The sequence below is a fragment of the Aptenodytes forsteri genome, unplaced genomic scaffold (assembly GCF_000699145.1).
Source record: "Aptenodytes forsteri isolate BGI_AS27 unplaced genomic scaffold, ASM69914v1 Scaffold54, whole genome shotgun sequence".
NCBI classification, from domain to species: Eukaryota; Metazoa; Chordata; class Aves; order Sphenisciformes; family Spheniscidae; genus Aptenodytes; species Aptenodytes forsteri.
In genome coordinates this window covers 5,601,585-5,628,195 of record NW_008796044.1, presented here as the reverse complement: position 1 = coordinate 5,628,195, position 26,611 = coordinate 5,601,585, and the positions used below count along the sequence as shown (strand labels likewise).

General features: G+C 36.8%; 1 protein-coding gene across 3 annotated transcripts in view; it reads right to left on the bottom strand.

Annotated features, from left to right (window-relative positions):
- GABRB2 (gamma-aminobutyric acid type A receptor beta2 subunit) overlaps positions 1–26,611 on the bottom strand; it is a 180,857-nt gene that overhangs the window by 139,994 nt on the left and 14,252 nt on the right. The window lies entirely within an intron of this gene.

The window sequence follows — 26,611 nt, the reverse complement described above, 5'->3', positions numbered from 1 at the left end:
TCATACATAAAACTTAGTAAAAGATGACTTCGAAAGCAACAGGTGCCATCGTTATACATGAACAAGAAGCTTAAATGCAGACATAACTAAGCTTTCAGAAATCACTTTGGTGTCTCCCTTTGGCAGACTGCTTCCAGCCTTTCCCATATGGATTTTAGTGGCTGTATTGCAGACTTAACATCTGATGTTCTGCATGCCTGTTCCTTAAAGATGCAATTTTCTTATGGTAAGCAAAGTTATCTGCAACTAGCTAAGGATGCTTTCGTATTTTGCCTGGATGTGGGGTAACAGGACATTAACAATATTAGTTTCACAAAAGCAAACCACTTATTTGCAAATTCAGGCTTTGGGAAGGAAAATGGCAATGAGGCAAGTACAGGAAATAAAAGAACACAAATCGTAGCTTCTGAGAATATAGGTCATGCTACAGAGATCCCTAGATACAAATACAATTTCTGCCATGGAACAGGCTGAGCAATTTATTCCCTGACTTTTTTATTATTATTATTTATTTTTAAAGTCTAGTAGATGATTTTGCACTGACCACTTGGGAGTTTGTTGAAAGATAGAGACAAATAGCCAAGAAAATTACTGCAGAAAGTGGCATGCTAGGTTCATACAATACATGGCGGAATCCAGGACCTTGTCTAGTGAGGAACGACACCTCTGCCAAAAGCCTGGCTGTTACCAAGGCTGAAGTCCAAAAAAAAAAAATCCCCAAAAAAACACCAACAAAAAAAGGCCAACAAAACCAAAAAAACACATATCATAATCTGTCTTCCAAAAAATTAGAAGGTTAGCTTGTGTGGTTTTCTAATTAAAGTTTTAAGATTATTTTTTCCCCCCCTAAAAGCATCATCAAAAAAAAGATTGCCCTTCTTCATTCTGTTCAAACCGTAAGAAAATCTTAATTGTTTCCTATCAATAAAACACCTCAAGAACTGTCCCTGTTCACAATGCTACCTCAATGAAGGGAAGATGCAGAAGATCAACAGAAATTAGCTGCATGAACTAAAATAAACTTTGCATTTACATTTTGTTTTTTGTGTAGAAGGAAACACTTATGCCTAGACAATTTCTTTCTGTAATACTGTGTTACTTAAGAGATAATGTCAATGAAATAGAGCATTGTTAGAGGATAATGGTCTCCTGCTGCTATTAAATGCCAAGGCACAGCTAAGCCATTTACTTGCAAAGCAAGACACATTAATCCTATGATAATATTCTACTACAAATGACGTTTCTATTATACTGAATAGGGTACGTTGATTCAATCATTTGATCTGATACCTGCTATTGTGACAGAGCAACGGTTGCTCAAATGTGCTGCTCTGAACTTGCAGCATTTGAACTGACCCTCTACAGAACCCTGCAGCATTTGCAACTTTTAATCCAAGCACATAAACCTCAGCCAAGTCTCAAACAACATTAGATATATATTTTTATGGCCATTTTGTAGATAGAGAACTAAGACTTGCCCCACCTTACAGTACAGCTTAGCAGAATGACCAGAAGCAGAAATGGAGAAATATTTACTTTAAAGGAGAGGTATGCTTTCCTACTTGGGTTTGCAGCTGTTCACTAGCACATAAAAACTTGGATGTATTTTATACCAGCAGCACGGAGGGTTGGTGTCCTTTCAACTTTCAGAGTGAGGTATGCTGTATGCCAAGAAAGAGGGCATGGAGGGCATGCAGGCATCACATTTCAAAGATTTCAGGTATCTAAAGAAAATAGACTGCTCTTTTCCTTTGACTCATTGTTCATGCACCACTCCTGCACAGTGGGGGGGCCTCAAAGCAGTAATAACTTAACTCTGAGGTTTGTTCGAAGTTTCAGAAGCATGACTCAATCACTACTTTAAAAATGTTTGCTTTCTGAATTTCTGCACTGAGATGAACAAGCAACTCTTTGAAAAGGCCCTGCAATCCTCCTTCACCTGAGGAAAAAGCAGATGATTTGAGAAAGATTTCACATTGACTGGTTGTAGCTTCAGATATGCTTTCCATTTTCTTTAGGTGGATGGAGCTTTTGAGATGGCCTGTGGGGCAGTCTAGTGTAAAAGAAGAGAGAACTATGATGGCAGGGCTTGTTGGAGAGTGCCTTGGTGCATGTCCATAGCTCTTACTAAGACTGTACAACTACAGTGGATAGAGCTACTGTAGCCAAACTACTGGCTCAGCAACAGCCATCTCAAAACGTATAAAGAAGCACGGAAGTTGCCCTAACTGTTGGATAATGCTGTTGAAGAAAGAAGTGCTTACACAACATTTGAAGACAGTGCAAAGACTCTTCATATTAAAATGGAGACCCATCAGGGAGTCCAGAACCATATGGACCAAGATCTTCAGTGTCAGCAATGGTAACTGGACTCTTGTTGCACAAATTACTGCTAGCAAGGCAGGTCTGCTCAGTGCTATTGGCTGGTTCATGGCACACAAGTGAGGGAGCAACAGCATCTCTCCTGAGACGCATGATGGCTTGCACACTAGTGATGCAGCTGTGGCCAAGAGGCTTTTCAGAGTTTCCAGTATCAGGAGATGCAAGCTGAAGAATCTGAAACTGTGCATCAGTTCACAGTCTAGTATTTCATTGCTGAATAAACATCTCTGGATTTAAGAAAGTACTACCCACTGGCTGGTTTCCTTCCTTCACAGCTGGTGAGCTGGTTTCCTAACACAAACTTGACACAGTAGATAAGCACCGCAGTGCAATGCAAACTCAACCATGATTAGTTTATGGAAAAGCATAACTGAAAAGCAATTTACTAATTAAAGCAAGGATTCCCCTGTGGTCCAGCTGAATATAGTAAAAAAATTAAGCTTGCCTATAACTCAGGCAGCAGACACATGAGAACACCAAAAGCACAACAAAAGATCCATTTCACATTTTAACTACTAAAAATATCTTGAAATTTGGGAGCTTGAAACACATGCATATCCACAGCAAAATATGTATACAGACAATCACTGGAAGGAGAAACAAAACTGTTCTAAGGATAACCGTGTTCATTTCAGCAACTAATAGAGGAGCTCTACAGTAAAAACTTTATGAAAGTGTTGATTTTTATAAGCTTGCTTGCAATATTTTATTTTGCTTAGCGTAATTGTCATCCAGCTACTTCTAATTATCTGTCACAGATTTCATGTTTAAGAGTAGCTGTTACTATATAGCTTACGTGGTTCTTTTCAGAATCTTCAAGCTTTATTGTATCTCTCAGAACTCTATTATATTGTTTCTTCTTTCAATTTATATCTGAATTATGAGTAATTTCTCAGGGAGCTTTCACAATAAATAAAAGCACTGGATCTGTCACAAGTAAAACCATCCATATAAATCAGTAATTCAGAGGTAACATGTCATCAGCGCCCATTCAGTTCAGACAAAGAAATCATGTGTATGCAAAGCCAATGTGACATAAAAGCTTAAAACGGTCTTCTTGATGAACTCCAAAGCATACAGCCTAGACCTTTTTTATTTTTCTTTCATTTTTAATCTGGGAGGTCAGGCTAGACCCAGGGCATTTTTACCCTCCTCTCTCTTTATGCAGTCTCCCTTCCTCATTTGATCGTCTAGTGATCGTCCAGCGATTTGGGCACTAAACCTCAGTCAAGTTCCTCTGCCTTCTACCAACTAATTTTGTAATCAGGAACAAACCAGTTAAGACATTCTGTAAATTAGGCTGCTGGGGGAGGTGTCTAAGTATATTATAAGACGACCTGGACATGCCAAAATTTACTACAATTTGACTAGAAATCTATAGATTCTTAAACTTATCTCAGCAGACACTAAGAAACCATTAATGCTCTGGAGGTAGACTCAAATTGCACATGCTGCACATTTGTGTCTATGTATGTCTGAATAAAGGATTGTTATTTGCTTCCTTATACTCCCTGTGGCATAAGGTAATGTGGTAGCTAAAGTAAACAGCACCAGACAGACTTAAAAATTGATCCTACAGTTCATTCTATGTTTTCCTAAAGGGCCTTTCATTAGCAGCACCCAAAGAGTGAAAGCATAATTTACCTTATGTAAGGTAAATTATCCCACATTAAAGCTTCCGTGACCAATCTATAAAGCAGCCGGTAACATCTTTTTCTAATTGCAAAACCATTGTCTATCTACCTTTTTTTTTTTCCAGAATGCTATGTGCAATTTTTCTTGGTAATTTTTTCCTGCCTCATAAAAAGCTGACCTGATTGTCTTCAGATCAATACTGCATTACTAATGTCAGAGCTTAATAGATGCTAAGGAAGTGCAAAATTCCCTTTTCAGTTTTGTGAAATCTAAATGATCTTACAAAAAAGTAAAAATTTGCACTTCTGCATTAAATTTTGCACATGATGTGAGCAAGAAATTTTATGAACGAGTTTGTAAGTCATTAGTAACATTTATTCATAATAGATCAGGGCTATCCTGGATAGCCCTAACATCCTGGATCAGAAGCTTCAGACTCTGTTCTAAGGAAAAACAAAACAAAACAAACCCCAACCAACCCCAAACCACAGACAACCCACATACACAGCAAAGGTGTAACAGACCTGCAATAAATGTAATAATTTTCTGAAGACATCACACTTGCAGTGAGAGAATTGCATACCTATAATCAATCCACATTCTCATGACTAAATTAAAAAAAGTGATAATTTGTAGACACAATAAAACCTTAGCCAACTACAAGGCAAATGACACTCCTAAAAAACCTTGTCTGATCAGCAACTTATATATACTGTTAATAATCATCACAGGGCAAGACAACGATTAATTAAAAAGTTACTTTTTAAGGTTATCTGCTCTTTTTGGTTCCTCAATATTTAGCAGAGCCATGTTCTATATAATCATGAGTAACATGTTCATCTTAAGCCATAACCATTATTCAAATATTTGATTTGAAAACTTCTGAAGTACTTTGTACAATGAACACAGGGAAGTTGCAGTACCACCAATTCAAATGTCTTCCCTCTGCTAAAATTTCTCTGAAACCATAGATATTTGCCTCTTTTGTTTTGATCATTTCTGATCAACTCCCATCATGATACAGATGTGCTTTTCAGAGTGCAAAAGACTGTTCAGATTCTTCCTGCTTCAGAATAGCTGTGAAATTAGTATATAGCATATACATGATGATTAGGCCACTGAGAATCTATGCAGGTGAAGAGAGAAGTGCTCTCCTGTGTCCCCAGTAATTCGTTAAATGTGAGAATTATTTCTGTAACATCCTTGAAAGATATCTTTGAAAGTCAATTATCTCTAGAGCAATGCACAAACCAAATTGAGACAAGTGTACTCCTCAAGTATTTATAGAAAACCAGTGGTCAAAAATTCTTTTACCTATTAAAGTAAGTCTTTCAGTTAATGTTTCCTTCTAATGGAAGCCTTGCAGGAAGATGCGAATCTCTGAATGACATGCTTTTGTTCTTTCCAAAACCAGATGCTAACACAGATACTGCCTTGAAGTTGAAGGACTCACTGATCACCTAATTGTTACTTTAGTTAACAAAACTGCAAATGAGCTCTGAAATGAGTCAAAGTGCCCAGCATATGATTAGTTTAAAAAACAAACAAACAAAGAAACCCACCCAAAACCCAAACCCTTTCAAAATGGTGCTGAAGTAGTTCTTGAGGTCCAAACTTCTCTATCTTGACCATTCTTGTGCGGCTAACGGGTGTTGTTTTGGCTTGACAGGACATTTGTCTTCCTGAATCTTCTTCTGCCCTATGAGCAAGACCTTCCATAAGCCATCTCATGGCATTTATTACATAAACTACTCTGGTTTAAAAACAAACAAAAAACCCTCTGAATGGAATAAAAGAGATTTTCCCAAATGTAATTATTTCTACCATAGAGCCTTCTCGGGGATGCAGGTAAAAGTCGTTATGAGTTTCTCACACTGCTGATTGTGTGAGAAAGGGAGGGTGATGTAGAAAGGAGGGAAGTAAAAGCAAAAAACCACCATCTTTATTGCTACTGAGTTGAAAAATTGATTTACTTTTCTTTGAGACTTTGGACTATTGCTATTCAATGCTGCTTAATACCTCCAAAAGCATTGAAGAAGCATACTGATTCCTCTAAAATTTGTAACCTAAATGTTACTCCAGACAAGCAGCAACTTAGTCCGCCTGAAGATTTGACATGAGAGAAGAGAGAATATTACAGTGAGAAGAATGCAAATAGTTGCACAAAGATGCATTCCTTTCTCAGCAAATACAGAAAGACCAGAGCTAACACTGCCAAACTACCCAAAGCTTTGGCCTAGGCAAAAAAAAATTACTTCCACACATCCGAAAAATCTATTATGAAATATAAAACTATCATAGACATTAAGAAAGCAAAAACATATGGTAGATAAGCTTGTATAAATCGCCCATCATAGATTTCACTTGTGTGACATCATTAAAGTGCCACATCTTTTAACACAAATTTGACATAGTTGTGTTCTTCCTCTACTTCAGAAACTCTGGAAAAATTACTATTCTCTTCCTCCATAATAATTCTTTGTCCCTTTTCAAAAAGACTCCATCAAATATCTTTTTTTTTTCTTGTTCAAGTTCTCTTCTTTTGTTTCATACCTCCTGAAGTGCCCCCCTGTACAGATGCACTCATTTCCGCATAGTCACTGGGAATCTTACAGCAAGGTGACTTGCATTTGTTATGTCCTAGCTTCTAGTAATCTAATGCCGCTTTGCATCCCTGCTGCTATTACTAAGGGCTGCATTTAAATGTTTCTGTGTAGATTTAAACACTTTAATATTACAAGTTAATTTGTGATATATAACAATAGCTCTGAAAATAAATCTGCCTGTAATCAACTGCTTTATCCATACAGTTATATAGTCATGCCTTTTCCTGAAGACCACTTGCCTCAGATTCTTAGTCTGACAGCAATAACCCCACAAATGTTACTGCCTATGGTTAGCACTCAAAAGCTCTGGCAACAAATTAAAGCCCAAATAGGTTTGGCACTGGTCAAACACATAACAAAAGAATGGTCTCTGCCTCAAGAAACTCAGTTGAAGATTACACCATTGAACTGTTCAGAGTTGCCAAAGCTGCATCTTCAAAGACTTTCATCTCAAACAACAGAAATACTGCTCTTTTCACTTACAGCTGGCTTTCTCCACTGAACAAAATCATCAGTTCCGGCTGACTCCCTGTATGCTACCTGTTTGTCCTCTCTCTCATGTTGTGGTCCTCAGTTAAGTACCAATCTGTATCTTCTAAAGTAGGTCCCGCTTCCTCATTAAAATTACTTCTTTAAACAGACTTCCTTGGTGCCGTTTTGCAGTTTTTAGCATTGGCCAGTTGACTTTCTACTTACTGCGGTGCACCCAAATTAAAATGTAAACTGACAAACAGGAACATGTGCAATTATGTGCACAACAGAATGCTCCAGAAATGACTGTTTCCCTCAGTAGAAAGTAGAGATATTTTACATTTTAAAATCAACATTTTGTCTTTTGTCTCAACATGCAGTTTATGCAACAAGGTACAGAACATGGCAGGTAGACAAGAGAATAACACACTTCAAAAGAAGAAACCTCAACCCTCAAGCTCTCTGTGGTTCTGACACAGATACCTAGCCATCAAAGACACTTGAAACTCATCTGCTTCTGATAAGAACCTTGAAAATTTGAAAACACACATGCTTATGATATCACAACTCTCGTTTCCCATCAGAAAATCCTTAACAATCTATCTATGCAAAGGTGTGAGGAGCCACGAGTATGAAACAGGGAAGATGCAGGAAAGCAAACAGAAGCACCTGCAAATAGAAGGAGGCAGTCAGCAGGTAACAGGCCCATACAGAAGGGTGGGGTAGCAAAGGCGGGTGAGCTGCAGAAGCTGCCTAAGTCAGAAGCTTAACGCAAAAAGCCAACTCTTCTGTTTTTCAGAAAGGTTGGCTAAGGGGTAGCAAGAACAAATGAAAAACCAGAACCTTGCTTTACAGTACACCCAAATTATACATTCTTCATACTTTACCAAAAAAGACTTCGTTCCTCCTATATACCTCCCAATTTATAAACAAAACATATGGCCAGAGAGGAAAAGGTGGAATTTCCCAAACAAGCCAGAACTCCACATTCAACACTTTGAAAAAAAATCCTCATCTCCAAAATGTCCAAATAAAATAAAACACAAAGACAGAAAAGTAACACAGTTGATGTGGTCAGTAAGACCAATTATTAATACATAGAGCAAATAGATTGCAAACTGAAAACGGAGATCTGTCTCCTCACTCCCATCACATCATGAATCGGTTATACATTGCTCACAGCAGGAAAATGATGTTACTAATTCTAGTGTATTTTGTTCAACTTCATTCACTTCTTTAGCTCTTGGTTCACTTGACTTACTGTCATAAAAAGTAAAAGCAGAATTAAGAAACAAAGCACTTTTCTGACTACTAAAGATCATCTAGGTAACACTGACGATTGACATAAAAGATAATGGCTGCTGCTCTAAAATGAGTATTTCTTAGTTTTTGGATTCCTTTCACTCTTATTTCCTGGAAAGTATTTCTGTTGAGATATTATGAAAATGAAGTGTGGAAATAAATACAAGATCTTCTACCCTGCAGACTATTTATGAAATGGAACCAGTCAACACCAATGCTGAGAAGTGGATTATGGCATGCAGCTGTGGTCTAGAGGAACTGTCCATTACTAAGAGTCTGCTCTTCTTATATGAGCCACTTCAATTATACAGATTTTTTTTTTTTTTTTTGAAGCCTTTAATCCAAAAGGCAATTATTGGGATACTGAAGTTTTCTTGAACCCCCCCTTGCTGGCTGAACATGAGCCAGCAGCGTGCCCAGGCGGCCAAGAAGGCCAATAGCATCCTGGCCTGTATCAGAAATAGTGTGGCCAGCAGGAGCAGGGAAGTGATCGTGCCCCTGTACTCGGCACTGGTGAGGCCGCACCTCGAATACTGTGTTCAGTTTTGGGCCCCTCACTACAAGAAGGACGTCGAGGTGCTGGAGCGTGTCCAGAGAAGGGCAACGAGGCTGGTGAGGGGTCTGGAGAACAAGTCTGATGAGGAGCGGCTGAGGGAACTGGGGTTGTTTAGCCTGGAGAAAAGGAGGCTGAGGGGAGACCTCATCGCTCTCTACAACTACCTGAAAGGAGGTTGTAGCGAGGTGGGGGTCGGTCTCTTCTCCCAAGTAACAAGTGATAGGACAAGAGGAAATGGCCTCAGGTTGCGCCAGGGGAGGTTTAGATTGGACGTGAGGAAAAATGTCTTTACTGAAAGAGTGGTGAAACATTGGAACAGGCTGCCCAGGGAAGGGGTTGAGTCCCCATCCCTGGAGGTATTTAAAAGACGAGTAGATGCGGCACTTAGGGACATGGCTTAGTGGGCATGGTGGTGTTGGGTCGATGGTTGGACTCGATGATCTTAGAGGTCTCTTCCAACCTTAATGATTCTATGATTCTATTCTATGATTCTTTTTCATATAATTAAGGTCCTTTTAAATGACAGTGATTTTTAATTGCATTGCAAAGACTAGTTTGAATTGTGTGCCCAAAAATTGAGCTTTTCAGGTGAAACATTTTAACATACTACATGCTTCTTTCTTTCCTGTTTACTCTCACTCTGCAGTTCAGTCCTGAGAGGTGAGAAGTAATTCCTGGGAAGACAAATTCCTATCGTCTCCAGCACATACCATAAGGATGCCACACAGCTCTTGGTCCCTGAAAAAAACATGGGGCTTAAAGCACAGATTGACAAGTCAGTTCAAGTCTCTCAGCCAGTGAGAATGACAATATCATCAGGAGTACCAAGTTGGAATTATCTGAAAGCTCTAAAAAGCCAGAAGAGGTTTGGAACACAAGAACTTTTCTGGATATTATGTTATATGTGTTATACTAAGGCTTCCACAATACAGAAGCCAAATAATATTTCCTCTAGTTTCAACCTTGTGTGGACTATTAATGGAAATTGTCTGCTGTCTGTCATCACACCACTTGTCAGCTGCACATTGCCCTAAACAACGAGCATGCCATTAGCTGTTACTAATTTTAGCTTGTCCTATTCATTTTAGCTCTTTGGGTTTTTTCCTTATTTACTGTTACAAAAAAAAAAAAAAAACTTTTTCAAGAGGCTTCTTTCTAATAATTCATGAACGCTTAAAGAATGAGCTTTCTTTTTTTGTTAGGTGGAATACAGCTCCACTGCTGACTTATTTCCTGCATTGCTTTCTACATATTAAAATATGTGCTCATATGGACATACACAGCTATGCAATCTTTTTTACATCCCAGTTAATGAAGATAATCAGTTGGCTAGAAAATATTCAAAGAAAAGCATTCCTTAGCTCAGTGAAAATGCAATGGATTATTAGTAAGACAGGAATAAGGCATACATGCTATACCTTGAAATCAGAATTTGATATAATTTACTTCTGAAAAAATGCCTACTCACATAAATAGGATTTTACATAAAGTAAGGTACTTCTCAATGTGAGGACAGCTATAGTGCACAGTTCTAAGTAATGTTTTGTAGTTCCGATTTTCTTATCTACGTTCCTGCACATGTTCGTTCCCCGTCAGAACATAATGACTCTAAAAGCCTACTTATGGTGTGTATATACGATTAAAGTGCCCTAAAGCCCAAACTGGAATTACTTTAAAAACACAGCTATATTTTTTATTTGGGGGATAAGACTAAGATAATAGCAATGCACTTTTCAATGTACTTATAGAAAAGCAGATAAGATTCTACTGGAGGCAAGTATATTCATTTTAACCATATTCACTTCAATTTTTAAAAGTACATTAACTCTTAGACAGCCTCCTAAAACTAACTTGGCATTTGCCTAAACTGTACAACTGTAGAATATCGATATCAAAAGACTGCCATGTTTGTCAAATTACTTTTACGTGTCCATTATTACTTGACTGAATTCCCTCATTCACGTCACCGTTTCTCTTTTCATACAACCTAATCACTTACACATATAATAAAGTACTCCATCAAAGACATATACACGTCTTCTAGGCCACTCTGACTTGCCCTCTACTAGCATGAGAATAACCCCAGACTGCACTGAAGAAAAAGTCTGTAAGTTACAGGTATAAAGGATTTAAACATCTCATATTCAGAGCTTTATGAAAATTTAAATAAAAACTCTCTTCTCTGGAGAAATAACATTCAGACAAAGGCACATTGTCCTTTATTGCCAGTGTCTCTCAAGACATGTTGCTCCCATGTGACAAAGTTTGTTGCGATCGTACTTTCTGATGCACATTAATAACAAGATCAATAAAATTACTTTAGCGATAGGATAATGGCATCTGAAAAGCTGCTGAAGCTGAAACCTATGTTCTCCCAGCAACTTGAAAGATAAGTTAAATCACTGAACAACAACAACAAAGTATGACTTTAAGGTAATCCTGCAGAAGTAAGGCTCAACCACTACCCTTAACTTGTACCATTTTTAAGCAACAACTTAACCGTCATTTGTTGACCTAGATACTTGGCTTGCACTCCAGATGTTTTCATGTTCTTTGCTGCTGGATTTGCTTTCTTGCTGGCAGGATGAACGGGTACTCCATTAACATTCACAAAGCACTGGATAGTCACAGGATTACAGATGTGTTTTTCATTCTTTCTTAATGCTCTTATCCTACATTTTTGTTTCACTGTTTTTGTTCAGTAATAAAGGTTTGGGAAGTGTTAAGGAAAAAAAGTTAAAACAAGCTATTAAGAAAAATGGGTTAACAGTACCTGGAGAAACTGTTAACAAAGAACTGTGTATTAGTAGTACTTGGTACATCATCCCTTCTGTGAACACTTGACTAGAGAACACTCACAGTAGCCTCTAACCTAAGTGCTATTGTCACGACTTTTTTAGTTAATAAAACAAGTATTATGTTGCTGATTCCCTCTGTGCTACAGACAGCCTAGAGCCAGGACAGAAGTTCATAATCAGACATTTAAAGTTAACTAGACCACTCATTTATTTTGCCATTCAAACTACACAGGATTGACAGCAGGAATATGGCTAAAGGAAACTGGGGTTCAGCTTCTATATTCAAAGGATTTCTTTTTTACAGAACTGAGAAGAACCCCACGACACTGCTGAGATGCTCCAATACATGATGCACTAAAATCACCCTTCACAGATTATTTTGTCAGACCAGAAGATTGCACGCTGTATTCTAGCCATATTTCCTTCTTCTCTAGGCCCCACACTGACATTCTTCTAAAGGAAAGTTTATAAAGATGCAAGAGGAAAACTGATAGCATAAACAGTGTGTATTTGATAAAAATGCTATCAAACTTTATCTACATAGAATAGATAGAAATGCATGCATTAGAAGTGTCATAAATGGAAAAGGCAGCATTTACCTGGAGTTTGTACTCAGTGATCTTTTAGAGTGGGTACTTCCAAATACACAAAAGTTCTAGCTCAATTACCACTGTATGGATGTCACTAGTAAGTGATGACTTTTTAAAGGCAGTCACTGCAGAAGTTATTTCAAATCTTTTAAAATAATCAACAAGTCAAAGTTTATGGATAAACACACATAGAGCTAAAGGTCTTATATACTGTCTGAAGACCGTTATATCTGTCAATTTGACACCTGAATGGGAATCTTAAGTTTTAATCAAAAAAGGGGCATATGCAGCCAGACTGCGCAGCCTCCAGAGGAAGCTGCTAAGTGCCAACAGATGCCTAAAGAGGAAGGCATTAACAGTCTTGAGCTTTCATAAGTCAAACTGCCTCTACTGTAACATTATTTACTATAAAGAACATACAGGTTCATAAGGAAATGTTTCCCGTCATTATAAATACTACAGTTACCTCCAGAAAAATACTTGGGTTTAAAAAAAACAACAAAAAAAATGTAACATTATTTACTATAAAGAACATACAGGTTCATAAGGAAATGTTTCCCGTCATTATAAATACTACAGTTACCTCCAGAAAAATACTTGGGTTTAAAAAAACAACAAAAAACCCCCCCACCAAAACAAAACAAAGAAACCAACAAGAAAACAACAAAGTAACAACAACAACACAGCTTCCTCCCAGTGCTTAACCATAAATCATGTGAAGTCACCTGCTGCTGTGGCCACACCTGAATTCAGAAGAGAAAGAGTATAGGTAAGATGGACCCAAAAAATCAAACAGAAAAAACACCACACAAATATAAAGGAATGCAGAGTAATAACAGCAATGCATGGAGGACCAGGCAAAGAGATTATACTGAGGATTTAGTGTGTCACTGTCAGGCAGATGGATTCCTGGGAGAACTGCAGCCCACAGTTTTGTTTTGCAGTGTAATGACAGCATAACCTTTTCTAGTAGAAGAGAGGAATACTGAATAGTATACCTATAAAATCTTAGTAATGGTAACTCAAGGAACGCCGCTTTTAAATCATTGCTCTTCTGTGAATATCTTTTGCAGGTCTGAACAATGGGAAAGGTTTGATTATGATTTATCACTACAAGTAAACACACAAAGGCAACAAACCAAAGAAAGGACAGAAAAAATGAGAATATAAAGAAAAACATTAGCAACATTACAGAGAAGATGAAATGCTGGTTAGTTTATTTTGCTTGTGTCACTTTAAAAGACTATTTTCATAAAAACGATAATTATGGAAAACTGATACTGCTGATCTGCTGTAACAATTGGCTTACCTGAGTTCCACCTGTTCACTTCAAACCTCTTTCCCTTCTGCTACTCTGGTCCACCTTTAGAGAAATCATTACCCTTTTCCTATTAGACAATGCTTTAGGCTGAAAACAGAGGAAGTGAAAATCTCTGAGGAAGGTGAATAATTACTACTCTCTCAAAATCAGGTCTTAAAAAAACATTTTGAAAGTGCCTCCACAGTTCGGTGCCTATAAACAGGAGACAAGCACAATCACTAGCCTCATAAAACCTCTATGCTGTAGCATGTTAAGAACTCTGTCTTTGCTTAAAAGGGTATTTCCTTATGAAGAATTATTTTCGGTTTTGCCAAGTTATGCTCAGTTATAAAAGAAATGACTAACATGATATTTTATTTTCTCTAGACATATTAATGCAGATGGCTTCAGGAACCAGACTGCTGTTGAGTTATATTTAGAAAACATGAGGGGAAAACAGCCCAACATAGCAATTCTTTTCTGCTGGTGAAGACTTCGTCTGAGACAGAAGCAATATGGCAACTGTTCTTAACTTCATGAATAAAGTTCTATGTAAATTCCAGCTGTGAATTAGCAATCAATATTTTTAGAAGAAAAATATTTGTTAATTCTTGTAACTTAGGTGCTGAAGGAAGGGAAAATTTTCTAAAGTCAGTAGTAATGGTATGCAACCATGAAATTGAACTCTCATTTATAATGTAGCCACTCATGTAAAATGCTCTGTCAGAGGTGTACAGAGATGATACAGTGAACACCAGCATTGTTCCACATCACTTAAAAAATATATAAGTAGCATCCTGGGAGCCCAGGCACAAGGGACAGTGGAGTTCCACCATCAGAGGAAAGTCTGCTCTCACATAAGCTTACTACTATCAGATGATTAACATAGTCATGTTGCTAAAGGTCTAGCAAAGAAGCTAATTCAGCCTTCTGTAAAATAGGATTGGTAACAGTTTGGTAGGATTGAGAGGCCTTCCCAAAACCCATGTCTTTCTAATATTCTTTAAAGTTTTCACCACATGTTGAGATAACGATAAGCAATGATTGCCATCGTATAAGAAAAAGGCAACAGGCGTTACAGTTAATGCCCATTCACAGTTAAAGTAGTTACTTAGCTTCATTCTCTGTCCAATTCTTTCTTGTAAGTAGATGTAAGGGTAAAATGAAAGGAAACAAAAAGCCACTGCCCTCTCCTGCCTTAGCCAGCTGTAGAAGGTCAACCAGTATTTGAAATGGATGCATTTGAAACTGGGAAACAACAAATTACTATATCAGTCTAACTCAAGAGAGAGTTCCAAGGTTTAACAGAATGCTCAAGTTCATAAAGGATGACCTTTGAGGACTTCAGATAGGAGGAATTAATCAAAACCTTAATTCCCTATCACACCATTGCTTGATGTAAAACATCAGTTCCTTAAGTCTCAGGTTCTCTTAATATCAACAGTATAACTACACAAGCAGAGAGAAAGGAAAAAAAAAAAATCTCACACACCAATAAAACACTGCCCATAAAATTTAGCAACTCCAGCCATTTTACTTTTGTAAGTCGTAGACCCATGTTGTAAGGTTACTGGAAAATAAGTGTTTTTTTCTGGACTCATCGTTGGTTTTGTTTGCTTTTAAATACAGAAACACAACACAAGCAGGATAAAACTTGGCCCCTCTAGTGAGAGGTGTTTCTACAGTGGATCGTTTGCAAGTTTGCACTACACTACTACTGGTTCTGGAAACCCTCTCCTCACCAGTGAGCTTCAGAGGTAAAGTTTGTCATAAAACGCTGCATTTAGTGACAGCCACACAATGTTTCTCTTGCTTTTTGTAGAAGCTTTTATACACACTTTAAAATTAATCTTTTGGAGAGACTTTCAGATAGCAGGGAAGCTAGACTGTTGGTTACCACTTTGAGACAAAAATTGCAGTTCATCTCCTTCAAGCACAAGATCTTTGTCCTTATTACAACAGGGTCATTACAAGGGCTGGTAGCTGCTACTGCAAAATAAACAGCAACTGTAGCACTACATACCCCACAATTTGGAAGCTCTTATTATGCCACGTGTGAAGAAGCTCATGATACTGTTAAGTAAAAATTAAAAGCTGAAGTCAACTTCTACATAAATTGAATTAAATCTTAATTAAAATTTAAACATTATTTTTGTCTAGATAGTCATGGAGGATTTAACTTCAAGTATCTCAAGACCACCCTAGTTCAATCAAAACCCCAATCAAGTTTCCCAATAGCCAACAAACAATGGAGATAATTATTTTGTTTGTCCAGAATAATAACAAATAGCAAATTTAAAACTAGACTGATTTTTGTCTAGAAAGGTACAGGAGAGATGCGATAGAGCACTTGTGCTACCAATAATGTGATACAGTTAATACAAATAATTTTTCCCCGATTGCTATTCATATACTGCCAGTGATTTCCACGTACAACTGGAACATTTTTTTTTTCCCCCAAGACATTTGTTATGTTCTGCCACCAAGATCAAGCTCTCACCCCAAAATCAACACCTTTCTCCCTTTTCCCCAGAAGAAACTGTTTCAACCTTCCCTGACCTCTCAAAGAGTAATTTTTTCACCTTGCAGTTCCAAGAGACTACACGGTGCAAGTTCAGTAATCTTGAAAATTTTTAGTTTTGGTGCAAATGATAACTTGCACGAATGCTTGCCTGCAATGGTGGCAGTAACATTTCTGTATTTTTTAGGAACTTCCTATATCAGGCCACCACAAAGGCAGTAAATGACAAGGGTTGACTAAAACTTCCCATACCAAGTAAATTGTATCATAGCTTTTTTTTTTTTCCTCCCCAGAGAAAGGTTGCTTTTCCATCTTCCCACTTGGTCTCCAGTGCACTGGCCACTGTTCAATTTAGCACACTCAATTATTTAAAGCACTAGTTATATCTAGTTTTATAAATTGCTATACTGTTACATATTCTAAATGTAATACTTTGCAGCAAGGTAAACTTTCTAAAAATTCTACTGAACATATATGAAAAAAGTCTACAAAATCTGATGACTATAATCAAAGTACTTCTTAAACAAATCCTTAACTCAGGAATTGTGAATTTTAAATACATTAATTACTTTATTTCGTATTTGCTCCTCATGAGTCAGCTTTGATCTGCTAAAATAACATACAAAAGACATTCTTTCCCCTCTCAAGATTTTTATTTCTGCATTATAAACAAAATGCTTCTTTTGTTAGTATTTAAAAATGACACTAAGATGACACAGCAAAGTGGTGTGGGTGAGAATGTGTGGGAAGCTGATCAGAAGCACAACGAACTTCTTGGATGTTCAGAGAACAGCTGATGCCTCAAGGGAAATTTGGAAAAAAATTTCTGCATAGAAACAATTCTGCCTATATATCACATTTTGTCTTTCTCTCCTAAGGTTCTTCATCACTGAGAATATTTGCTGGAAAACAGATTTTCTCTCTTGATGGTTGTCTAATCTGCCACTTACAGCTCAAGACATAACCCTGCTTATGACATTACCACTAGTTACAATGGAAAACTCCCCCACCTTCTAGCTATATCCCATTTTGCAGACTGAAGCCAGGATGATCAAAAGGACACTGTTCAGCAAAACACTTACCAGCTTAACTTCTAGCACATGCTTATGTCTTAAAGGATATGTATCCTCAGCAAATGAAGATGTGAGGACAGAACATACAAAATTTTTTTTCCATCTTGGTAAGCATTCAGGTTGCCATTCAGGTTGCCATCATTGCTGCCATCAGTGTCAGCTAGATTAAGGCCTATGATCATACGTTTACACACTACAAATTCAACTTCACATTTTTTGTTTGTAAACATGCTTACACTTGCTGAACCATTGATACTCAACCATTTTACTGTATCAGCCAGAATAAACAGAACAGGCCCAGGGAACGGAATGAATGTTACACATTATTGTGTAATACACAAATTGTGTATTACAATTTGTATTGTATTGTGTAATACACAAATAATATACACAATGTTACACATGCATACAAGGGGAAGAGAGAGAAACAAGCACTGCAGAGTCAGGCCAAACTGACAGAAATCAGTGAACAACAAACAGTAAGAACAAGATGAAACAGTGGAGAAACAGATCAGCTATGATGAGGAGAGGTTTGCACTTCAATTGATGTTCAATACAAAGAAGTCCATGAATGCATTTCAGCTTTCATACGTGCATTATGTGTGTCCTGTACTATCCAACATTCTTATGGTCAAAGTGCAAGTAAAAAATATGACAGGAAAAATAAAGAAGGCCATAAAAGTCACAAGGGCTAACTTTATCCCAGGAGACTACCCCTCCCTAGACTCGTTCTATAATCAGTAAGAAAAAAGGTCTGTTTTCAAAATGCAGAATGGGCTCCCACATGCTGCCTGCAATAATGTGGACCCAACCTAGAGACTGGCGAGGGGGTAAGGAACAAATTATGTTATGGTTTATCATCCTACAGTAAGAGGATACAGTAGCATCTGAAAACAGTTGGGGGGGAAGCTTACAACTGGAGTATTGCACAGGGAAAAAAAAATATTTTTAAAGGCCACAATTCACATCTCTTCATGCAAAACAGGGGCACACTGGAAGAGTAGCATATACCAATTAAATTTGGCTTAAAAAGGTACATCTGAGATTTTATTTTAAATAAGCCCCCGGTTATACAGCGGGCATTACAAAGCAAATGAATATTTCAAATTCAAAACCAACTATATGTTCCATAGATTTGATATTACTGACAATTCAAGAGCAGATTGATGATTCTGTTAAGGGTGCTTTAAGATAAAATGAAAGTTGTGATTAAGAAGTTGTATATTTAAAATGGAACAACATATTTTTCTCTTTAAAGATCCACAAGACCTATATCAAGTAAGACTGAACTAAAATACAGAAATACTGATTTACAAAACCTTGTCTATAATCCACCTTCACTTATCTTTCTCAGTTAAGCTTTCACTTATCTCTTACTTAAAAAAGGAAGGTGAGGGAAAATTCACCTACATGTACTACATAGTCTACTTATGTAGCCCAAACAACAGCAATAACAGCATGTGGTTTCTCCTATTACAAAATGATATATTACATATCCATCTTTACCAAAGAAGCTAGTCACACAGCCATATACACTGGCATTCTCTTCCAGATCTTAGAAATGACACAAGTTCCTCCAGCCTACAAATACGTATATACACACACGCTACTTTATCTCTTCTCTATTTTGAGTTTGGAAGATGCATCAATGTATCAACATTTAGAACAAATGTAATTAAAAGCTACTTATTGTATTCATCCTCTATTAATTTCTTGCTTCTTTTACTATAGCTGTCTTTCATGGCCTTCAAAACATCATCTTTTAAGTATCAGTTGGTCCAGAATTCAGTGATCAAGGAGAGATGACCAAGAGACCCTATTTTTCCATAGTACCTGATAGCACCATGTTGTTCATTTTCGGACTTAGCCCTGGATCCCAGAACAAGTAACAGGAACCATCATTTAACTTCACCTTCCATTACAAAAGGTTAAACTGTCATGGTTTGTTACTTGTCTTGATGACCGTTCAGTTATTAGGAGTAAATTCTAAAAGGAACAAAAAAATCTGAAACTGGGCAGTTACTTCCTTTCGCAATCACCTCGTTGGTTTCCAGTTTCCTAGCGTGGCAGTCTGCATCCCAGGGCTGAAAATTTCAAAGCCAACATGTTCTTCTCTTCTGCCTCCCTGCACTCAGAGATGCGCCTGCTTAGTTCTTAACCCCTTTTCTGTCTTTTCCTTTGTATAAATTAGACGTTGTTCTTCCATTTGTTATTCTTCTTACGGACCTTATGCACAGAACAGTGCAATTTGCTGTTCCTCACCCGCCTCAGGATTCCTGAGTGAGAATCCTCCTCAGAAGGAAGGCTTGTCTTAACAATATTAGCAGTAAAAGACCCACAGATCTAATAACCATGGACTTTATTTGGAGAACGAGTACAGAAAAGGTCCTGATTATTACCACCTTCTGCAAAGTAGGTTGAGCTTTAGGCACACAAGTTAAATGTATGTGAAGATCTGCCCTGATACTAGGCTTACATCCTTCCCCCTGAAGACACTGATCTTAAAAATCAGTAGGTGGAAAGCTGCATTCAAAAACACTGTCAACAATTCCAACCTATAGGCCCAGTGAGTAATAGCAAAAATAAGTACTCCTTGTTAAGTGACTTCTGCTACACTAATGAATGGCGACCCCAGGATTTACCAGTTCACAGCTTCTTACCAGAGCAGTCCAAGATTGGTTTTGTCTGATAGTTAAAAAAAAAACCAAACAAAACCAGTCCTTGTCCAGCTAATTCTCTGACAGAGCTTCCTTGAACATGCCAATTTAGCTCCTAAATCCTGCTTCTTGCACAGCAGGAAGGCAGAATGCCTTCACAGACAGCGATCAGAATTTGCCTCCGTGCTTCTTTCTGTGTGAGCAATATCTTGGAAATACCCAACAGGAGAAATAGGGAGAAACAAAAGAGTTCACCACCATGGGACAGAAGGGGCTGCTTGATGGAAACCACACAAATGTGGTGCAGCAGAATTTTTTGTCCACTTCCCTTTTCTATTATGCTTCTGTCATGTATTGAGTGGGAAAAAAAAAGCCACAAAATATTAATTTGCTATACCTTTAATAAAACATTTATAAATGACTCATCAAAAGATTTCAGTGAGCCTTGAAGAAGATCCTTGACCTTCCACAATACTCTTAATAGTAGTTTAAGCCTTCTGCCTTTCACACGCATCGGGATCTTTTTCCACACTTCTTCGTCAATTCCTTTATGCAAGTCAATTATCTTTTACTGAACATTTTTTCCTCCATGTTTTAATGCTTTTTTCTGTAGTATTGTGTTTCTTCAAAAACTAAACAAAGACAGACCAACCATCTCTCTTGGCAAGCCAGTTTGAGTAATTTACTTCTCTGCCAAGCAGGACAAAACATTTAAAAACTAAGGTTAGCCTTGCATTTTAAAGATATCCTACACACGTGTGAATCAATTGACACTAACAAAGACTTTCAAGGTTCACAGTTACAATTTGTGTTTATTTGTGGATTAAACTGGTTCATATAATTTACTTTCTTTCACAAGTCTGATAAGTTGCCTGCTGTTAATTCACAATGATTATACCTCATTCTCTCTACAATCTCAGATTTTACCAGAGTGCATCTTGTAAATGTTTGGATATGACTTCACCTATGTTGGTAGAACTGACAATGTGTTAGGCTTACTAAATATAACTGATCCTAAATAAGTTTAGAACATGGGCTTCCAAAGCCATAGCATGTAGGTTGAAGTGTCTTCCATGGTTACTTTGGACACTTTATCACTTATTGTATGTTCCTATATGCTAAGGTTTCATATCCAAATATATCAAAATGGAGGATCTCAAATATAAATAGTCATTGTTTATATAATATTTCAAGCTCTTTGGAACACTGTGCATGTACATATTTGCAAATGAGGTATCAAATTCCAATATCTGTCAAAAATTTGTCTGGATGCTGAGTAACTCTATTCATTTCCACTCAGATTTCAACATGAGGTCTCATATACTTTATGTTCTAACTTCCTGCTCTGAAATAAAAGTTTCATAAATATATTTAAAGACTCCATAAAGAATATATGCTCAATTTATTATTGAAGAATATATGAGCAACACAAAAATCTAGAAGTGGCCCTAATAAAATACATATATATTGCACTAAAACCTGAAGATCAGTAGCAACTTAGAAGACAGTCTAAATTAACATTCTCCTGAAACATAAGTATATGAGATATAAGAAGATTCCAGAAGCAAGACTGCCTTCAACACACCACTGTGCAAGCCACCACTTACAGACTGTAATTAGCTGTAACAGTAGCAAAGCAGCTCTTCTGTCTTCAACAGGTGACAAGACCCAGTGTCTTCCACGGAAACCAAATCGCCAATTCCACAAACACAGCCTCGCCTTACAGACTGCCTCTCCTTAAACTGATTAAAAAAAACCCCAAAATTTACACACACAGAATATTAGTCTCCACACACTCAATGCAAGCCATGAAATATATCTTAGACAATTGCTTACACTGACACTAGCATCAAAAAAAAACCCCACCCAAAAAAAACCCCAAAGACAAAAACCACAAAACCAAAACAAAAAACCCACAACAAACCACAACCAACAACAAAACAGCAAAAACCCCGTGTCAGCATGTCTGCAAAAGGAATAATGATCGATCCCAAAAACCCCAGCCACAAATGATAATCAACATAAAAACCATACATTTCAAGTCAGGAAGCCTCTTTCCCCCAGAAAAACATATATGATATAAAAATTGACTCCAACAAGAACAAAGCCACCCTTACATTTCTGATCTCAGTGAATTCAACCCATGGGACACTCCAACTAGAACCACTCAGATTTAAAGCCATTTTATTATGTCGTAAAAACAAGGGGCCATGAAGTGATGCTTCCAAATAACCACAGCACATGTATTTTAAAAGTTTCTCGGAAAAGAATATTCTTGCCGAAGATCACTGGTAAAAATCAGTAGGCATTTAACAACGCAACCACATATTCATGCCATATGCCCAATAAGCACCAGAATCACTTGACTGTAGCACAAACATATGCTGGAAATAGATGTGCTAGAGGTCTCACATACATACCGAAAGTAAGGCTGAAATCGTAAGGTATAGTTTACACATTAATAACGTATGCAAATCACTGTGATCTTACCTAATGTACTGACCACAGTGTCTGGTAGAGGTACTAGACTGAAACAACATTCATCCCTCAATAGTTAAAAAAAACCCCAAAAAACAAAAAACTCCAAAATTAAACTATAAACTGAAAGAAAAGAGAATAATCACTTTTAGGAGTGAAATTACTCTCTCCCATTTCAAGCCACAGTATAGGCTCTCTATTGTCAAAAAAACTACTCCTAGGCCATATCTGGCAATCTAATACAATCACGCAAACACAGCTAAACACCATTACCTTGCTGATGTAGCACATAAAAACAAAGACTTGACTCCTTCTAGGTTCATGAATGCAAAAAATGTTTAAGCTGTGCAAAATAATTTCTTGTGATACATTACCATATGACTATATGTACCACCATAACTAAATCAAACAATTTAATACATGTAGATATTGCCACTTAACTGCTGGAATTACTTTTACTGCTTTCATACAGCTCGCATACCTGAATATCACAACTATCAGAAACGTAAAACAAGTTTGTTTTCATAAACTAGCATAAAACTCCATGCTGCTATACTATAGGACCAGACCTTCTTCCATATGTGCTTATTCCTCTCACATCCCCTTGTCAAGATTTTGCCTTTCTACCTTCTCAAACCAAGCTTTCCTCCTTGTCACCTGCTTTCTAACTAGGCCTAAGGAAATAAAAAACAGCAATTAAAAGAAATGTTATCTTGCTGTATGTCTACACAGAGAAGAACGTCTGTTGGTTTTTGTTTTTTTAAATGGCTATTGTTACTTAAGCTCAACTGTAGTTTTCCTTACCTTAAAGATAACAAAAAAGGTAAGGAAAGGTTAAGAGATACATTTTTGAGGCAGAAAGATTTTGAGGCAAAATCAAAATTTAAGGTAAAAATCTGAGTCATAGAAAAATAATTCAATTTGTCTAGTCTGTTGATATGTTATAACACTGTTTTCCTGGTTTTTCCCATCAGATATACAGAATTATTTTTCAATTTGTGGAAAACAATCTGATTTCAAGCTTGAGCAAGCAGTCTGTCATTTTTCTTTGAGCTATGAAACAGCATTAATTTATGTTTTAACAGTGCATTAATAGTATTAATCTATTAAAATTTATTTAATATTCAGTTCCACATTACCTAAAACAGTGAAAAGCAGATATTGGCTCACCTCTTTATTTCATAATTAAGGCTACCCAAACACAGTTCCTTCCCATTTAAGATATCATTCAAAATAAACAAACAAAAATCTTTGTTCAGAATGCTAACTGTAATGAAGTCATGCATTTATGACGTAGAACTCCTGCTGTACATTTCTCACTCCTTCCTTTTCTCCCAAAGTAGGATCAACTAGACCTATAATCTTTCCAATGAAATCATAGTGGCTCTTTAAGAGTAACGTAAATCATCAATTTCAGCCTTCTGGTATTTGTACTACTAAAAGTTTTGGCTAATATTTGACCTCAATCTTGGTACTGTGGTTTCAATACATTGCTTCTCATACTACATCCTGCAGCTCTGAATAATAAATTTCAAAGTGGCAGAGGTAGACACAGGCTCCACACCAGCCAAACAACACAGCGACATGTTTCTTTTGACAACAAATGGTCCTCAAAATACAGAACTCTGAGAAACAATTTTCAAAAGCCAAACAGCGATTTTACTACTGAGTTACAAGTAACCACAAGCATACAGGGATTGACTTCTAAAACGGTGATGTAAGAGTGGTGGTGGTGATGTCGTTCATCAAGAAAGACACAGCAGAGTATGGACAGAAAAGGAGAAAAAAAAAACCAACCCAAAACCTGTGGTATCTTATTAGACAGAACCTGAGAAGAGTGGAAATATTAATCTCTCCAGCTGAATAATATTTTGGTTCCTAACACCTACAAAGATAAAAAGGTTGTGTATATTGCAGTCAATATATTATTTAACTATAATGATATGATATCCAGTTTAAAAAAAATATGTTTTTTCCATTATAATTTGCTAATGGATACTGAAAGGAATAAATGTAAACTATTTAAAATTACAAAAAAAAATGAACAATGGTTTGACAATGGTTTGACCTGCCACCAGTACTACATGCTCCATTTGAAAATGTTCTTTGGGATTAATTACTTCATGAGAAAACAAATATGCACATTCTTTGTTTCTAAAAAGTTTAACTCGATAAAATTTAAGTTACATACAGTATGAAATACTTCTTTACAAAAACAATTGTTTCCCTATAAAACTGATTAAACCAAAACCTTTTCATATACAAGAACAGCAATTTTGATTGAAATCACTCATTCTGAATCTTTACTAAATAATTGCTGCCTTCATGCTTTAACAAAACTGTTATCTAGTCAGCATATTATTGTAGCATAGATGTCTATCTCTGAAATGTCAAATGCCATATCAAAAGTTCATACATCATTGTGTTCTCAAAAAGTCAATTTAATTAAAAAGTTAATCAAAATTTAATTCTACACTTAAGACTTTGCATTACCATCTACCTTACCCAAGATGATTTTATGATTTGGAACAAAAAGGTTCATTTTTATTCATTTAACTCAAAGTAAAAAAGGATGCCAGAAAGATATTGATGTGAACTGACGTCTTCCATTTATCAACAGGCAAAGTTTGGCCCTGGTAGGGACCACATGAGCCTCCTAATGCTGCCTCACCAATGCATTTGGTTATGGTACAGACTCAAGACTAAGAATAAAAAAGTACACTCTTCCTATGATCGGACTCATCACCTTTTAAATATCCTTAAATCAAAGCTGCCAGCAAGGTGTTATGACTTTCTGGCCAATAAAAACTACCAAGTACATCCATTCACTTCAAAAGAGCACCTATTGCACAGCAACAATTTTGGAGACTATTACCCTGTCCCCACTCACACTTAATGTCCGAGACATTATAGGAGCCATCTTGTATTCCATTTCAAGTCATTTAAGTACCCACAAATCTCCTGTGAAAACAAGGCAGAAATAGCCTCAGTGGAAAAATCAGCATCAGATTTACACCTTTTATATCTTCAAAATGGGACTTGAGCTCACGAAAGCATTCCGCAAAGCCTATGCACAGAGGTGGGTACTTTTAACTGCATTTTTGAATGCAGCCAGTTAACTAGAATTATTATGGATTTCTCTGTAAGTGGTCACTTGTGTCACATAATAGTAGATCAGTGAAAACTGTATTCATTTCTAGGCATTTACACTAACAAGAATGATTATAGTTAAGGGTCTCCTGGCATTTCCATTAGAAATCTATTTTTCGGGGACTTATACATCAGCTATAACAACATATTTTTGACTGAAACTTGATATGAAAGGTCTCAGCTATGCTTAAGTCAGTAAACGTTCCTACATCTTTGAAAAGGCTTCTTTCAAAATCGAAAAAAGAAAGTAATTTTGCGAGTCTTTTTTTTTTAATCTACTTAGGTTGTTAAGCATTTTATCCTGAGCAACCTAAGGTGGCATATGCTACACAATATGAACATTACATCTCTAATTCTATTAGGGATGGAATTCCTAAAAGCATCTCGCATCGCAAAACATCAGTGAAAAAGAGCAACAGGTCAACAGAGCAACAGTACAATGGATTGAGCGTTCACAGAAATTTTAGAGAGATTCGGACTGATTAAAAGGCTTCTTTGGAAGCCTTGCTGGACTTACATGAGTAGTGAAACAATGATGCAATTAGTTGCAAAATTCTGCTTTTCATTTGTAAATGACATGCATATTTGTTTAGTCCTATTTCCTTCTTCCCTGCATGTTATCTAAAAGAATAAATCATTTCATAATAAGGAATAATAAAAGAGTTACACTCCTAAATTATTTAATTTAGAAACTCAGTCTACTGGACCTTCAAACTAATTTTGTTTTACTTAAATTATGACTCCTTCAGTGCACATCTTGTCAAACATGGATTAACATTGTTACTCTGACTCCCCTGAGGGAGCCAACAGACCCTATTGGGTCAGCAGTCCTTGAAAGAGAGAAAAAAAAAAAATTCACAATGCTCTACAACTCCTTTGGAGCTGCAGGGTCTATTAACTCAAAACTACACTTTATAAAAGAAACAAATATGGATCACACAATGGACCATAATGACTTCTGGACTACTGGGTAATAATTGTTATGCAAATGACAACACATATTTACCCTTACGGACCATAAGGAATTAAAAATATTTCACTGCTTTTGCTAAATGGATGCAATAAAGTATGTGTGTGTGTATATATATATAT